The following is a 17,808-nucleotide window of genomic DNA, read 5'->3' on the forward strand; positions in this document are numbered from 1 at the left end:
TCTGAAGAAACGATAGGATGTGAATAACTCAAACCATTATTGTCACCATCGAAACCATCACGGCAGCATCACTTTTTAAATTTAAAATGGTTATCATGTATTTTTATGTGCATTTTTTCAACATCCAACATATATTGAGTATTTATTCTAAGCCAAGAGGAACAAATAAAAGGGCATATAAAACAAACTATTTCTACTTTTCTGAAGCTTTTGTTCTGATGAGGAAGACAGACAACATGTAATCTTCCATTAAATAAGTAATTTTAGGTATCGGTACTAGGGAAGGAGTAAAACGTGATGAGGGTAAGGACGGGTATTTTAGGTAGAAGTGAACCATTTAAGATTAAATCTGAGTGACAGAAGATTTGAGAGAAGAGCATCCAGCCAGGGGACATAGCAAGTGCAGAGAGCCCGAGTGAGTCGGGATGCAGAAGTCCTGGAGGCTCATGTCCAAGAGCAGAGTGGCCTGATAGGGTCCCAAACAGGCGAGAGAGGATGCTTAGAGCTGAGGCTGGACAGGTAGGCAGAGGCAGGTCATAGTAAGGAGACGTATATGTATTCGTACCCATGGAGAAATTGGGACCCTCGTACACTGTTGGTGGGAATGCAAAATGGTGCAGTCAGTACAGAAAACAGTGTGATGGTTCCTCGAGAAATAAAAATAGCGCTAACATATGGTCCAGCAAGTCCACTTCTGGGCGTGTACCAGGAGGAATCGAAAGCAACGTGTCAGAGAGATGTTCGCGCGCGCACGTCCCCAGCGGCAGTGTTCACAGCGGGCAGGAAGTGGAAGCCACCCGAATGTCCACGGGTGGATACATGGATAAACAAAATAAACAAAGCACGTGTATGTGAACTCAGCCTTCAAAAGGAAGAAAATTCTTGAAGGCATTATGCTGAGAGAAGGAAGCCAGTCACAGGAAGACAAGCACCGTAGGCTTCCACTTGCAGGCGGTACACGGAGCAGTCAAGGTCCTCATTGTTCATTTAACATTATCGATTCTCATTTAAAATCATCATAACAATACCTTTGCCTCGGTTAAAAGAAAAGTTTTTTTTTTTTTTTAAAGTTTAGGCAACTTCCCAAGGTCTCAAGAGTCAGAAGGAGGTTTCAAATGATGCTGGCTCAAAACCCCATTCTCCTCATCCATCACCATTGCTCATCCATAACTCGCCCCACACAGAGCAGAGTCTTTCAGGAGAAGCAGAGGCAGGCGGGGCAACCCCAGGCCAATCTCCTTCATTCTCGGAAGTCACGAAACCGCGTGTTATTGTCCTGGGTGCGTGTTTAGATGATTTAAAACGTAGATTTTGGAAAGTTCACAAATCAAAACCCCGGTGATTGTTAGAGTTTAACTCTTTGCAGAGGAATGAAATGATCTGAGGCCCAGAGCCGAGCAAAACATTACTCCAGGTTCCCAGATTTCTAACTCCACAATATCTCTTCTTGAAGCTATAGGGAGAAAGCGTTTTATCTAAGTAAAGTGCATTTTTAGAAGTGCCAGTGTTAATACGCCCAAATCTGGCATTTCCCCAGACGACAGGCAAGGCGCTTGGTTGGACCTAAGGGCGGGCAGAGTTCTGATTGACAGGCCTCACGCTGGTTCGCCCCGGCCTTCAAGTATGACCTGTGACAAACCTTGCTGCTCGGTGTGGTTTTTGTCAGCATCTCGCCTCTTAATGGGCGCCTTCCAATCATCATGCCTTGTCATAATCCGACATGTGTGATAGCCAGAGATTTCATCTCGGAATGAGATATTTCACGATTCTTCCCTGGTGTAGCTTTTTGTATCATCGGATCTAACATTAAATTGATTCACCATTTGCAAGCATAACACCAAATGCAGAGCGATGGATCTGATTAGATTTTTAAAAGCCATCTATGTGTCCAAAAATACCATAAGCAAAGTGAAATAGCAGGCCATGGGAAAAAAAAATACAAAATATACATCAAGAAACATAAAATACATAAGTTGGAAAATGGAAATACAATAATATAAACATAAACAAAGCATATGAAAATAAGTCACAATGAGATATACAAATGATCAACAGATTTAAAAAGTACTTTTTCTTTTAAAAGTGTAAAGAATACAATGAAGTATAATCATCTATCTGATTAGGAAAGAACACTTTTAAACTTGATATAAGTAAATCCTTATCATTAGAGAATAAGAATGGAAATTGAATGCTCAAAAAGTAACCTATAAAACATATTTATTTCAATAATAAAATTTATTTAAAAATTTTTGAAAGCTCTAAGCATTTATGACTGTGCAGAAACTCTATACTATACACTCACTGTAGGTAAAACTTTTGTAGAAACCGATTTCAGTTTATACATGAAAGGCTTAAAAAAGGTTCACAGCTTTTGGATAGAGAGCAACTTCACTTCCAGAAATACACCTCCCAAAAGTGATCAGCTGACTAGGCGAACGTGTGTGCACGGAAGCAGGGGGCTCGTCACTGGGCTGGCATCGCGGGCACGTCGGGCGTCTCGGGACGCAGAACGTGGATGCTGAGAGCCGGCGTGTCTGCCCATCACCCAGAGGCTCGATTTGGTGTCTGCTCCTCACATCGGGGGCGTAGTTGACATTCGCTGAGCATTGATATAGCTAAATGTGAGAGACCCGTGCAGGAGCTGATTGCAATTATAAGACACACAGTGACCTCATTTTACTCATTATTCTGTCTTTGAAACTCCTCCACCAGTTGAGTTAGACACAGTCCTTAAGTTTTATGTAAAGGGTATGGAGATGTAAATTATAAACTCACAAACAGGTTACGTTCAGGGAGCTGTGTGGCGTAAACGAGATGATGCGTGTGAAATCATGTCCACGGTGCCTGGCACACCGTAGGTCCTCCATACACAGCGAGTAGTACAATCAGACTACACCAGCGCTATTGCTACTATCGAAGGCTCATTTCCGGTTTCCTCGAATGGTTCTTCCTTTCTTCTCCTCTTCCCTGCGTTTTCCTGTTCCTCTTTTCCGTCTTCCATCCCTCTGTCCTTCCATCCTGCCTTTCTTCCGACATTTTCTGAATTCCTAGTAGGAGCCAGGCATTCCACCAGGTGCTGGGGTAAATAAAAAAGCAAAACATCATGTTCTTCCTCAAAGAAGCTGATAATAACATAGCTGACGCAAATACCCCTGAAAGAAGCCGAATTGTGGACGATAAGCAAAAAGCTGTGGCCTCCGAAGGGAGGGCGTGGCTAATCCTACGAGAAGTAATTTTTCAGACCTTCTGTTTGAAATGGATTTTGAAGACCCAATAGTAACACATCATGCAGAGAAGGCACAGTAACCTTTCCATGCCTGTGACATAATTTTGCACGCAAAAGGACATAGCTATTTGGGGAACCATAGGAAACATATGAGGGGCGGGAGGTACGTGGGGAGCGCTTCTGGTGACGATGGTGAAAACAGGTCAGGGCGAGTTTTGGAAAGACTTCAGAAGAGATGATTTGCATCTGATCGTGTATAAACGATTTCGAGAACAGTGCCCTGATCTACTCTATGCTTACAAGACTAACACGCTGACAACAGTAAGAATCGACCAACACTCGGTTCGATGCGTGTTGTTCTCAGGAGTGCCCATCGTGGACAGAGATGCACCTGCATCACTCAGCGCCAGCGCGGCACAGTTCTTGAAGCACAGAGGGACGTGTTGCCCGCTCCCCCTGTGGTCCGTTTTTCCTAAGATACCCCAAGGTCCAAGAACGGTCCAGCTCCGTCCTTACTCATTTGACAATCATCCTATCATCCTGGGTCGAGCCGGAAGCAAGAGACACAAAGGTGGATGACAAAGGCAAGGTTCCTCCTCTCAAAACTGCTTTAGGCTAAAGGAACGGGAACGTGCTTACGGCGGCGAGGGGGTGTGACCAAGGCCGTGGCAGACTTATGTATGTCAAAGGAAGCAAGGGTGGGCCGGTCGACTGTTCTTGGGAGAAAGTTTTCTTAGGGAAGAAAATACGAGTTTCGAAGGATGAATCAATCGTACTTTATAAGGCAGCTGAAGGGGAGAAATCGCACCCCAACCCCATCTCGTGCGTGTGTGTGTGTGTGTGTGTGTGTGTGTGAGTGACGCTGTGTTTCTTTCATGATGTCTTTACTTGGCAGGAAGGGGGCTTGCTCTCTAGTGGCTGGTTCCCATGGCGACGCCACTACAGCTGCCATATGCAATTTCTCCTAAGTGCATTGACTTTTGTGGGAACGTCACACACGCAGCCTTGTTACATTCTTGGAGCAGCTCTTGAAGTGAGTAGAATATTCTTAGTTTGTAAACGGGAAAAGTAAATCTCAAGAGGCGGAGGTTCGTGGTCATCACAGCGATAACGGTGAGGGAGAAACGAAACCTTGCGCCTTCTGATGTCAAAGCAGACGCCCTCCTCGCTACTAATATAGGCCTCTGTGTTCACGGTGACCGTGCTGAGTTACAGTCACGTGCCTCCACGAGGGGACAGTGGCTCTGCTCGTTTATGCCACATCCCAGGTGTGGCTCACAGCTTGGACCTAGTAGATGTCCCCAACCTCGAAGAGTGACCACATGAATTAAGGCACAGCCCCCCCCCCCCCCACCAAACATCCTTTGGTTCTTACCCGGTTCTAAGGGAGATGTTAGTCCTTCGCTCTATACGCTCTGCCTTCTGGACTGAATCGTTTGCCTCTTGAGGGCAGTGCTTCTGAGTCTTTGCAAGCGCCCCGGCCACGGCCGTGGGAGCCCCGCGCGGTGTGGTCCCCTGCGTCTCGAGGCCGGCACTGCCCAGGCCGGAGCTGCTCGGTCGGCCGGGGCCCGAGAGCAGCAACGGCAAGGACAGCGGCCGCTGACCTTGGCCACTGCGGACCCTGGGCAAAAAAAAGAAACCCGTGGGGTTCGAGCCTCCAGACCTGAGGGTTGTTTATGCCAACGTTGTGAAACGGAACCTCGCTAGTACAATGAACGTTTTATTTTGTGGGTCATTTAATTCCTTGCCAAAAAGTGATGGCGTAGCAGTTGCTTTTACCTCAGGGTAAGCTGTCACTGGATTGACGACGTGTACCTGTCCTGTAGGATACCTGACGGGTGTGGATTGAGAGAGATGATGTAGGGATACTGCCCGGAGGGCCGACCCCGGCGTCCCTGCCCGCGTCTGCTCCTCCCTCATCCAAAACCACTCGGCTGTGGGTGGTCAGCGCTTCAGCCCATCCCCCCAAAATGCTGCTTCCCAAAAGTCCTTTCCTTATTTAAAAATGATACCTCAAAAGCAGACACGTCTGTGCCGCTGGGACTTCCCGTCCCCGGGGACGTGCCGGCGTCTCTGGCGGCTCAGCAGCCAGCGAGCATCGCCGTCGGGGCGGCCGACCTCTCGGCTGCGCTGGTCCCGTCGATCTGGCTCTCGAGAGACGCGCCCGCCGCTCCGGCCAGCAGCTGCTGGGCCCCCGAGTAGTCGGGTCAGAAACGGCGAAGACGCGCAGCGCAGAGCGCAGCCCGGAGGCCAGCCGCGCCGGGTTGGAGCGGGTGACGCTCGGCTGGGCCCGGGACGGGCCCCAGGGCGGGGGTTGGGGGGCGGGGGGCCGCCTCGCTCCGCACACGGGCTCGGCGCGGGCCCTAGAGCCAGGCGGGGAGGGAAGAAACAGCGCGCAGCGTGGCAGGTGCACGGCGCGTGCGCCATGCAGAGGGGAAGGGAAGACGCGGGGGGGGGGGGGACTCAGCACGTCTGTCCCCACGCGATCTGCCGGAGCAGCCGTCACGCGCCCTTCCCGAAATGGGGAAACCGAGGCGGCACTCTCCCAGCGAGTCGGCCAGGGCTGCGAGTGGTCTTGGCAAGCCAGGTGTTTCTTCCGACCCGTGACCTCTTGGCCCGTATGGCATAGACACGCCCCCTGGCTGGTACGAGGCTGCAGCGGCAGGTGCGGCGGCTCAGCGCGCGGCCGTGGCGTCCCCGCGCGCTACCCCTTCGCGTCCCCGCGCGTCCCGCCCCCCCGCCCTCCCCGGCCTTGCGAGCCCCGCCTTCCCCTCTCACTCCGAGCCCCGCTCCAATGCTCCGGGGTGCGTCGCCGCCCCCCCCCTGCCTAACACCCCCCCCCGTGCCTGTCAATCAAAATCCTAGTCTCCTCACCCCCGAGACTCAGGGCGCTAGGCCGCGAGCCTTTTCTCTGTCGGTTTATTTGTAAACTGCTCGTCGGGGCCTGGCCGGGGGCCTGCTGTGTGCCGCGTGCGGGTGCCCGGTGTCGGGGCCACACCGACAGAGCAGAGTGAAATGTCCGCCGCCGCCCCAGGCTTACACCACTGGGCACCGCAGACGAGCGCCTGGGCGGGGAGGACGGGGGCGACCGCCGAGGCAGGGGACGGGGGCGACCGCCGGGGGTCGCGGCGCGGCACCGTGCCCGGATTCGGATCGCCGGGAAAGTGACGGCGGGGAGCGACCCCCGAGCTGCCGCCTCCGGGGACGCGAGGGCCGCGGAGTGAAGGAGGAGCGCGCGCCCGGGGCCGGCGGCGGGGCCGGCGGCCGCCGCGGGGGCCACGCGTCCCCGGCGGTTCCCGCAGCGGCGCGGCGCGGGCGCCCGTGCTGGAACCCAGCAGCGAGCACGTGCCGAGCGAGGATGCGCCACAGCTTTTAACGAGAAGCCCGTGTGCGTTCGGCGCGGCCACCCGCCGCGGCCTGTTTTTCTCACTCTCGAGCTGGAAAGTACAGCTGGTTTAGGGAAGGCGCGTTTCTGCCTCGGCCACAGAGAAAGGAAAGCGAGCGCGCGGAGGGGAATCGGGTAGCTGGGGGTTTCGTTGTGTTCTCTGAGCCACTTTTAATAAACTTTCCTGATACTCAGTGAAAGGATGTGGTCTCCATCAAAAGCTCTTTTCGGTAACCGAATCAACAGGAGGAGAAAAATACACCTACACAGCCCAGGTGCGGCTGCCGCGGGCGCCTTCCACCCACCGGGGGCCGTGGGGCCGGCAGCTCCGCCCGCGGGGGGCCGTGGGGCCGGCTGCTGCCGGGCCAGGCCGGTGCCCTGCGGCCTGCGGGGGGCCCAGGGCCAGCAGCTCAGCCGGCCCCACCCGCAGCATGCGGCCCACGGAGCCGCCTTCAGCCACCAGCTCTGGGGGCGCCAGGAGTGAGCTGCTGTCTGCTCTCCCTCCTGAGCATTGCAGCTTTCTCCCCAAACTGGAGCTTTCGTACCCCCTCCTCCACCCCAAAGCACCAGCCAAAGGACTGATGACGCTGACAGCCTGGACTTCATGTGCCAAACGCGCCGGTCCTGGCCTCACCGGCCAAGGATGCGAATGTCGCCGAAGACGTAGAGAGCGGCCGGTTTGCGGAGCCCCTCATCAGCTCTGGGTGCTCGCGTGTGTCTTGCCCCGAGCGGGACATGCCCCCGTGACCTCAGGCCGGTCCCGGCAGTCTCTTATCTGGGTTAACAGAATGCCCTCTGCCTGGTGAGCCTTCTGTCCAGGAAGTGAAAGGCGGATGGGGTGGACAGTGTGTGGCTAACATCAGATTGGGGGGAAGTCTCGTGGTTTCTCTTTAGGAAACTCCCACGGCCAGCAGATTTTCCTATTTGTCTCTGAATTCTCCGAACACATTTTGGCACCCATGTCGTCTGGTGCCTGTGACGTTCAGGACATCCTCACGCCTGGCCTTGCTGTCTGTCTCGCCTAATGCTTTTTTAGATTTCCTTCTACCAAGTAGGAGTTAAGAGAGTTGTTTACTTTTACATTTATTTTAAGGATTAAGTGAAAGTAGGTCAAGTTGAAGTATTTGGTACTTTGGATACAGTTTGAAAGCCACCCGGGGAGGACGCCTGAGTTATGGTTTGCCTCCCAGCTCGGTGCCGTGCACATAAAACGTAGCTAATAATCTGATCTGCAGCCATGGCGACCGAAGAGGATGCTAAGGTGCTCGGCTAAGGCCGAGTCGCGGCTCTGACCTGTGTTTTGACACACCGGGCACCTTACCTCCATGCCCTGCCCTGAGCCTCCTGGTCTCTCTGAGAACTGGGTCTCATTGTATTTGTCTAACAAGGAAAGAAGCTGGGTGAAGAGAGTTTGACTCTAGCAAAGGCTCTGCATTTGTCTTGAAGCGGAAACTTGAACTCAGACCCCTAAGGCCAAGCTGAGCGCTCTTTCCGCCTGGCCATAGTTCCCTAAACAGTGGGTACCAGGTGCAACCTGTGCTAGGCCGTCCCCTCCGCCCGGGGCTGGCGGGGTCCCCGCGAGGCGAGGCCTCACTGTTCAGAACACCTCTCGGAGGCAGGTGTCGCCGCCACAGAGGGACAGGCGGCAGCTGAGCGGCGGGGCGGGCGGCTCTTCTCCAGCCTCCCGCAGCTCGGCCTTCGAAGCCCGATCTCAGAACCCGTGCTGCGCACTCAGCTGCCGGCCGGTCGGGCTTTCGGGGACAACACCAGAGAACCGGGGTTCGTGCAGCCGCCCAAGGCCGTGGACAGGCGCTCCGAACCCAGGTCTGTGCGAACGACGGCGCAGCCGCGACTGAGCGGGACGCAGCGCGGCCCTCGCTCCCGGCCAGCGGCCGCTCTCAGCGCCGCGACCGACGTCAGCGCGGTTTTTTTTTTTTTTTTTTTTTTAACTGAAATTCGCTGGGGATGTATGAAGTGGTAAATACTTCTCCAGGATTATCACCTTTCGAATAGTCATCAGCACGTGGTCAAAGTCTCTTGTGAACACGACTTCGTTCGGCATCTCACAATCACTCATTAGATGCCCCGCGTGGGACGCGGTGGCTCAGTAAGGACCACGTTCGCGAGGTGCTCGTCGTGCGGGGGGACAGCGGATGGGTGAGAAAGGGCTACCTGGCGCCCGGGTGCGTGGGCGCCGACGCGGGAGAACCCGGCTGGCCTTCTCTCTTCGGAAGGGCTGCCACGTCCCACGGCCCTGTCACCGAACAGGTGACCAGGTGCCAGAGAAATAGAAGCGCGGGGGTCGCGGTCCAAGGCGCGGAGGAGTCACAGAGTCTGCAACGCCAGCGACCGGCTCCATGACACTGCGCAGGTAACAGATGGTGACAGTCGTCAGGACTCGAGGTCCAAAGAGGGGACGCGAGCTGGATCATAAAGCATCTCGAAAGTCATGCTAGAATGCACCCTTGGCTCCCACAGAAACGATGGCCCAGTTGCCTCTGAGTGGGTAACACGCTTCCCGCAGACAAGGGCGACCTCAGGTCACGTCGGCAGAGACACGCGACGCGCGGGGCAGCGGGGACGCGGGACGCACGGGGCAGCGGGGCGGCGGGGACGCGGGACGCCTGGGGCAGCGGGGACGCAAGACGCACGGGGCAGCGGGGACGCGTGACATGGAGCAGCGGGGACGCGGGACGCCTGGGGCAGCGGGGACGCGGGACACACGGGGCAGCGGGGACGCGGGACGCACGGGGCAGCGGGGACGCGGGACGCACGGGGCAGCGGGGACGCGCGGCACGGGGCAGCGGGGACGCGCGACGCACGGGGCGGCGGGGACGCGCGACGCACGGGGCGGCGGGGACGCGCGACGCACGGGGCGGCGGGGACGCGCGACGCACGGGGCGGCGGGGACGCGCGACGCACGGGGCGGCGGGGACGCGGGACGCACGGGGCAGCGTGCATCCGCGGCGTAGCTGACGGTCAGAGCTTGGACTAGAGAGTTTTCCGTGGTTCTTTCCACAGCCAAAGTAAAGCCTCATGTCCCGTTCTTTAAAAATGTTCACTATATCCTGTTTTATGACATATTATAAACACTTTTATAAAACAGCAAATAAAATAATGAACACGCCCAACTTTATCACATGGCAGCCCCGTGTCACATTTCCTACTCACGGCTTTTTGTGGGTTCGTAAACACCCAGCCGGCGAGGCCCAGGGGTTCCCCAATTCTCCCATGGAGTTGTTCGTGCATTCATTAGAATCGTTTTTGTACATTTGGAAACTGTAAATCACATCACGATGCATGTGTATTTTCTTCATACATATGTAAATTTTTTTGCTAAAGGAGCGTGTTTTAGAGATTTTTGCTTCTGATTCATATAGTGCTTCCTTGTTAATTTTAACTATAGAATACTGGGATCAAATGCTTTTGATCACCATTCATTCATCTGTTTTTTAAACATTTATTTTAGTTGATCTGCTGAAGGACATTATTTTTGGAGAGAGGACTTGTCAAGGAAAAACACGGCTCCATGGAACTTAATAGCAAAATCCCAGAGAGGACAAAAGCGACATGTGGCCGTGAGCCTGAGACCAAGGCATTAGTCAGCGTCCACAGTCGTCTGTCCTCTCCTGTGACCCGCTGCTTAACTCCCTCTGCCCAGAGGCGTTCCGAGCCGTCTCCCTGAACGCCCACAGATCAGGGCACCTGCTTGCTCCATGCTTTCGTGGAAGAATTTTGCAATGTTTCTCTTTGACAGGCTCTCGATCCCAGTGGGTAGCAGGCGCACACACTCGAGTTTCTATTCCTTTGGCGAGTTTCTGTGACTTAATTTCTGTGGCTCTGTCCCAGGTCATTTCATAATTAGGTCTATCTCAATTATTTTTTTAGGATTATCCTCAGAGACGTGTTCATTTCTGCATTGAATAGCTAACTGAGGGTGGAAAATGCTTACTGCATCTGTATTGAATCCGCCATTTTCGACTTTTCTATCCATTCTGATCCAGTTTACATCAGGCTACTTCGGAGGACCCTAACTTCAATTGTTTATTACCTTATTTTTAGATGGTAGGGACCTTTCATTTAGTGCAGTGGACCTTGTGATCAGCGCAGAGAAAAGCATCTTGCTTTGGGGACTGCCGTGCATCAGACACGAGGTGGCACACGACCACCTGACGTTTGAGGGGACAGAGCATCCTACAGGTGGGAAGGGTGGGGAATTCGGAGATTAAATCAATGTCACACGGATAGCGTCATGGATGAGCACAGTTTGGCCTGAGTCTAAGCATATTTTAGCTTAATGACGTCAGTATTTTAGTTAAATGCAAATAAGCATCTTCCCACTGACTATCTTCCTAATGCGTTCTGAGACCCACAACCATCTCAGCAACCATAACGGGAGGGTGGACAGAAACGGCTCCGTGCAGCTTGGAACGAGCTTATCCGGCACTGTTTCTCGTTGACCTTGACAGGCATAGACCAGGCAACAAAAAATTATGACTGAAAAATCACCAGTGGATTGGCGTCGCTTTCAGGCTGCATCATCACGAGATTGCCCTGCCCCAGCCCACGCGTGTCACACACAGAAGTGCCGTCCTCGGCATGCTCCCCCGACACAGTGGCCGGCCCGCTCCAGACCTGAGCCACTCTGCACGCGAGCGGAGGGCCCCGGGGAGAAGTGTGTCTGCAGTTAGTCGCCTCTCAAAGGCAGTGTGATGGCTGCACACCAGCTGTCCCGGCACAGATGAGCTTCCGGGGCAGATACCCACCCATGAGTCTCAGTTAGGGAAATCGGCAATGAACATGACCGTGAGGGCAAGGGGCTACGGTGGCATTAACACCTTGGGGCTAATGTCTATCTCACTGAGGTATCAGTGAACCGAGTCCTAAAATGCATACGAAATCTAGTTGTTTGCTAAAATGTGACACTGTTTATAAGAGGGTGATCAGTAGTGTAAAGTGATAAACTCGGGCTGAATTTATTTAGAAAAATCTGCTTCGTGGCTAAAAATCAGAGATGCTACGACCTGGGGTAGAAAACAGAAAACAGAGTCCTCACCGGATTCGCGACGGGAACCGAAGGCGAAGTCCAACGACGCCGAGAAGAGATTCTTCTCACAGCCTCGGTAATTCTGGTGGATCTGGAGCCCCAGGAGGTTTTGCGGTTTGCAGCTGCAGATGACAATTCCTTTTCTTTCTTTCTTTCTTTTTTTTTTCCCCTTCTCAAACGGAATTTCAACAATGAGGCCAGTGATTGCAGCGGGATGCTAGACAAAAGCTGTTCCCAGGACCGGCGGCTCGCAGAGGCCTGGGATACCCGCGCTTCCAAGTCGCAGACAATGGGTCTTTGAACCTAGTACATCGCCCCAAACCAGGTGGTAAACACAGTTCCCAAAATTACCGCGGCCCAACCTCTCAGGAAACCTGCAATAAGAAAAGCTTAGCCCGGTTTTCTGTGCCCCCCTTCCAAAGCAGGGCCTCACAGAAGGGCCCGTTTCACGGGTGGGCAGATGCTCCTGTAGCGTGGGTCTTGCACCCACACACATCACCCCCACATCGCACACATCTTATCCTGGGGACCCGCCGAGGGAGATAGTGGGGTCCCTAAGAACTAAGGAATATGCAGAAATTCACTCCGATTGCTGTTTCTCTACTCACCCATCCCTCCAGGTAAGTTGTATTTGAAGAAAAGAAATGATTGTTTTTCTTTTGCCCTAACTGTCCCCTGTGCTTTAATGCTGCTTTAGATATATTTAAAGAAACAGGAATGATCCTTGGTGGATAGACAGCGAAATGGCACGGCCATTTATTCATGAATTGATTGATAATAAAGTCAAAGCATTTCGGTGTAGCCTCCAGAAGTACAGGAACGAGTACAGCAGACCCCGTCTCTGCGTTAGTCAGAGAAGGGATATGTTTCTTCGGTTCCCTTATACCACAGTGAGTCAGGTGACTGAGAACACTGAAGACAAAAAGCCGTCTCTCAGAGCCGGCAGGAGCTGAGCGGGCAGTAGCTGAACAGGAACGAAAGAGCAGGAGTTTGCCGGACAGGAACAGGAGGCCGAGCCGCTCGGGACGAGCTTCGCAGAGACACGGAGGCGCGGAGCGGCAGTGATGACCAGCACTTACCAGGCGCCGGCTGCAGACCGGGTGCCAGTTTAAGCGCTTTGCGTGCTCTGTGTCAAGTGCTCACTGTGGCAGCCTCACGAGACTAGTGCTATACGTGATAAAGCCGAGGTTTAAGAACTAAATGACTTGTTCAAGTCAATTAGCTAATAAGTCACGAGGTGGGGTTCCGACACAGGCGTCTGTTTTGTTTTGTTTTTTTCTCTCCTCTCCTCTCCTCTCCTCTTTTCTCTTCTCTTCATTCTTTCCAGAAACTGCGCCCCTAATGCCATATTGTGAACACAGTGCGTGCCCCGGAGCCCTGGAGCCGGGGCAGAGAGGCTCAGCGTTGGGCAGAGGCCATTCAAAATCCAGACAATATCTGGGGGAGTGACTTGACCCTATGGATGTTTTAAAACTATATCTTTTGTAGCTATCGCGTGGTCAGGATTGGTGGGCAGCAGCTTGGAGGGACCGGAGGCTGAGAAGAAGTGGAAATTCTCAACCCCGACGGGAGGTAACCAGGGCTAAACAGAGGCCCCTGCACAGAGATGGCCCGTTGAGGATGGATTTGCAAGATATTCAAGATTTTAAAATCTGCATGACTTGGGCAGAGGAGAGAAGCTGCAGAGAAATGCCCAAGTGTCCGAGTCGAGAGCCTTCGTGACTCGTACCGCCTGTGACCACGGTTCTGTCAACAGGACGGCTCACAGCGTCCGCTGACGGCCCGCTGTCTGTCACCATCAACAGGCCGCTTCCACGGCTGGTGTTGTACACGAAGGCAGGTGCACGCAGGGTGACAGAGCTCGCTTCCTGTGCTGCAGGAGCCTCCCCGGAGGTCGGGCGAGACGAAACCAGCCCCAGCAACCTCCACCCAGACCTGGGGCACGGGCCTGGCAGGGCCGGAGAGGGCCACAGGCCACGAGGACCACTGGAGATGAGACGAGACACGGTCGCCCTGGACTGCGCGTGTGCACAGGCAGCGCCTGAGAAGGGCCTTGGGCTTAGAGGGCGGGAGGCTGTGTGCGCCAGCCGAGGGGCAGCCTGCAGTCGGCGGTGGCTGGGATGTGACTTCCACGTGGACTCTGTGTCAGGTACAAGTCTAACGGGGGATTCGGCTCAGACTGCAGAAGTCCTTGCAGGGACCATGGAGGGATTTGTGGTTCTACGGTTTCTGTGCATGTTTACACGTTTCATCGGCTTCTCTAGACGTCGGCGTGCACTGGAATCATGAGGAGTGGATGCTAAAATTCAAATACCGTGGTTGCACCCCGGGGCTCTGAGTCAGGATGTATGGGGTGGGGCAGAGGACCCGACGCTTGAACCACAGCAACCAAGTGGTTCTGAAGTAAGCGTCTGAAGGCCATACTGTGAGAAACGCCGCTCGAGGACACGTGAGCCACTCACAGTTTTATCGGGATAATGTCACCGAGGAAATTGCATATTAGACAGTGGAAACTGCCCGCGGCCTGCTTTTTATTACAGTGGCAGGCAAATGCCATCATATAAAATAAAGATTTGTATGAAATAGAAACAGAAATCCCTGTGGATAGTTAAATATCTGTCTTCAAATTCTTCCATCTTTTCTTCGGTAGTATTTAATTTGCAATTAGGGTCATTCGGTGAATTTTTCATTTCGGGTAATTTTCAGCTCTAGAAATTCCATTTAATTATTTCATAAATCTTTATAATTTCTGTTACCATATCAATTTGTACTGGCTCATGTTTGGTCAGGTTGTGTGTTACAGCTTCTTACTCTTTGTAATCCAGTAATTTTTGATCAGAAGCCGAACATTGTGACATTATGCTATTGAATACTGGATGTTATACTTTATTTCCTTTAAAGACTGTTCTGTTTTATTTTGTTTCAGCAGAGACTCGAGTTATTTGTGAGTCATCATGATTAGTTTCAGCTTGATCTACAGTTTCGTTAGGGCAGGTCTGGAAAAACCTTCGCTCAAGGGCCAAGTAAATTCAACCTATGCAACTTGATTCTTCTGGAGTCTGCTGAATGTCCTATGAGTTCGATAGGTCTTTTACTCTGGCTCGTTGACCCTCTAACCATGTCTGAACTCTGGGAATTAATTAACTTATGACTCCTTTGCTTTTCTTTGTCCAACCTTGTGAAATGTCAAACTTAGACCACAGATTCAAGGGGCCACATGGGATGTCAAACTTAGACCACAGATTCAAGGGGCCGCATGGTGGAACTCTTGTCTGGATAGTTTCCTTCTCTCTGCTCATCGCCTTCCAAAGGTCCCTCAGCTAAGCCTTCACGGCTGCTCTCTCTGCCTCAGCTCAACGGTTTGCCGTCCTCGGCTTACATTCTCCTTGTGCCCTGCAAGAGCCATGAAACGCCTCCCGAGGGAAACCAGGGAACCTACAGGGCTCGACTCACATGCTTCCCTCACCCAGGCACCACAGCTATGCCTCGTCCCTCGGCCAATATCCGAGTTATTATTCTATGCGTTTTGTCTATTTATCTACTTGTTTCGGTAGAAAGAAAAAACCAACACTAAGTGCTTTTCCATTACTGAAAACGGAAGTTCTCAGGTCTTTTGTTTTAATACTTGAAATTTTTTTATGAGATAGAACGAGGTTCAAGTTATTTTAAATATTAACCATATTTTGGCACTTTCAATGAGAATAACTCAGCTGACGTGACAATAAAATGAATACAAACTTTTCCACATGGCCAAGTGCACAGCGGTTCACAGAAAAATCACAGCCTGTTCTGTGTGGCCCTTAAAGAAGCTTTGTTCTTTATAAAAGGATTACAGTATGCGTTTCTAGATGTAAATCTTCACATTTTAAAATTAAAGAAATAGTGTTATCATAAAAAAGAGATGGGATAGGATGAAAACAAGAAAGATACAGTCATATTTATAAACAAGAAAAGAACTCAAGGAAACAACCGATTCTATAGATTTACGAGTTTTACCCACAATAACCTCCCCTTTTCTTTCACGTCTATCTAGGATGAATGCATTATTTTTATGATAAATATGTCTTCATAAATGCAATTCCTAAGTCTTAATGTGGAAAGGAAAAAAGAAATGTCACCCTTACCTTGAACCATATACAAATACACAAAATTTAATTTAAATTGAATAATGTATTCAAAGTTTGCGTTGATCTCAGTTTTTTTTTTTTTTTTTTAAATCAGATTCAGGCTAAGTTCTATTCAGTTATTGAAACCTTCATTTTAAACTAAATAGATTTATTTTAGTATGAAAGGGTGAAAACAATTAAGAATCAAGTGGAATACAACGTTTTGACCCCCCAGAAGCTAGAGAGGAATGTAAGCCGGGCAGGTTTGTGCGTTTGCGGGTCGGGCCTCGAACTTAGGTACGGACTGAGCTCTCGGGGGGACTCCGGGCGAGCGGAAAGCTGCACCCCACGCGTGATGGAGAAAAGCGCGCTCGGAGCGCGGCCGCCGCACGCGCCCAGGGGCAGAGACGCGGCGCTGCCCGCGCGTGCCGCTCGGCGACCTGACCACGCTGAGACGGCCGTGGCCGAAGGTGCCATGGCCCACGGCCACCGCCTCTTCTAAACACAGCAAACACGCCCGCTCCCGGGTGGTGGCCCGCGTCTGCCCGCCCCGGCCTCTCCTAAGAAAGTCTGGGGACTGGCGCCAATTCCTAAAGTCTGTATTTCGTGTTCCTTGAAAGACGTCAGAAACGCTCTCCCGACGTTCCGCGTTGATGTAGAGAACAGTCCTGCACGCTCATTTCACATTATAAGGAGGGGGTCATGTAAGTAATTGCATTGGATCCTACTTCTGACTTCACTCCGGTAGCTGCTTGAATATCTCGCAGTTTGGCTCCCTCCCGATGGTCTCAGCCGTCGCATTAATAAAAAATAAAACGGGAAAGCAAACGAGGCCTCGCAGATCTTCTGTGATTGATGGGGAGAGAAACGCCGAAGCAGAGAAGGAGCGCAGCGCGCGTTCGTGCCAAGGAAGCGGCAGCCGCTCGGTCCCCGGCCGGGTGCGCCGGGCGCAGCCAACGCGCAGCCCGCGGGGCTCCGGTGCGCCCGCCAAACCTGTGCCCCGCCAGCCCCGCGTCTGGCCTCCGCCCGGCACCCCAGGGCCTGCTGTCGGACCCCCTCAGCGCAGGGACTCACGCGGGACGTCTCGGGAAGCTGCAGACGGGGGCCTGGCGAGGCGCGTTGCAACCGTGTGGAGAGAGGTTCTGGCCCCGCGCTGGAGGCTCTGCGACAGGCCATCTGTCTCGGATTGTCAAGCCCAGGGTCTTGGGGGATCAGAGGAATGGGTTGCTGCGTTCTGAGCCTCATGCTAATGTGCCGTCCTGCCCAGCTGCTGGGAAGACAGAAGAAACTCCGTGAACCGTCAGCCACGAAGAGCCGCCGCCGCAGGGCTTGGGTAAACTGTTCCTCTTAAAGGGTTTACGAAATATTATTTACCATCATAAAAAATTAAAATCCGTTTAAAGCTACGACTACGGTACCGTTTCTGCTCTGTCTTTGTGTTGTTTTTATTACTTACTGTATGTACATGCATTTGTTTTATTAAAACTTAAAAAAGAAAAACATTCCTCCATGATTTTATTTCAAAATATCAGAAAAAAAAAATATGTGACTAGACTCTGGGGGGGTTCAATACCATCCATATTAGTTTTAAAATCTGTCATATTGTCGGGGACATTTTCATATGTCTGTTTCGATGCATTAAGAGACCTTCTAAGGAAATACGCCCTGAAGAAGGGGCTTGTTTGCCACGATGCTTTTCATCTGAGGACAAAGAGATGAAAGTCAGGGGACCGTTTTCTCTTCTGCTGTGCTGTTATTACAGGACAGCGAAAGAGACCCAAAACGCATGGTTTCGGACACTATAGACATGTGCTTTGTTATAATTTTCAATTTAAAAATAACTTTGGCGGCCATTCTATGGCCTCCTATACTAAACTACATTTTCTATCTTTCACAAATTCATAATTAACTTTATAAGAAATATGATAGACAGCTCCCTGAAGCAGTTTTTTTTTTCAATTACAGTTGACATTCGATATTATTCTATATTAGTTTCAGGTGTACAGCATAGTGGTTGGACGTTTATATAATTTATGACGTGATC

The sequence above is a fragment of the Rousettus aegyptiacus genome, unplaced genomic scaffold, assembly GCF_014176215.1.
Source record: "Rousettus aegyptiacus isolate mRouAeg1 unplaced genomic scaffold, mRouAeg1.p scaffold_m13_p_7, whole genome shotgun sequence".
NCBI classification, from domain to species: Eukaryota; Metazoa; Chordata; class Mammalia; order Chiroptera; family Pteropodidae; genus Rousettus; species Rousettus aegyptiacus.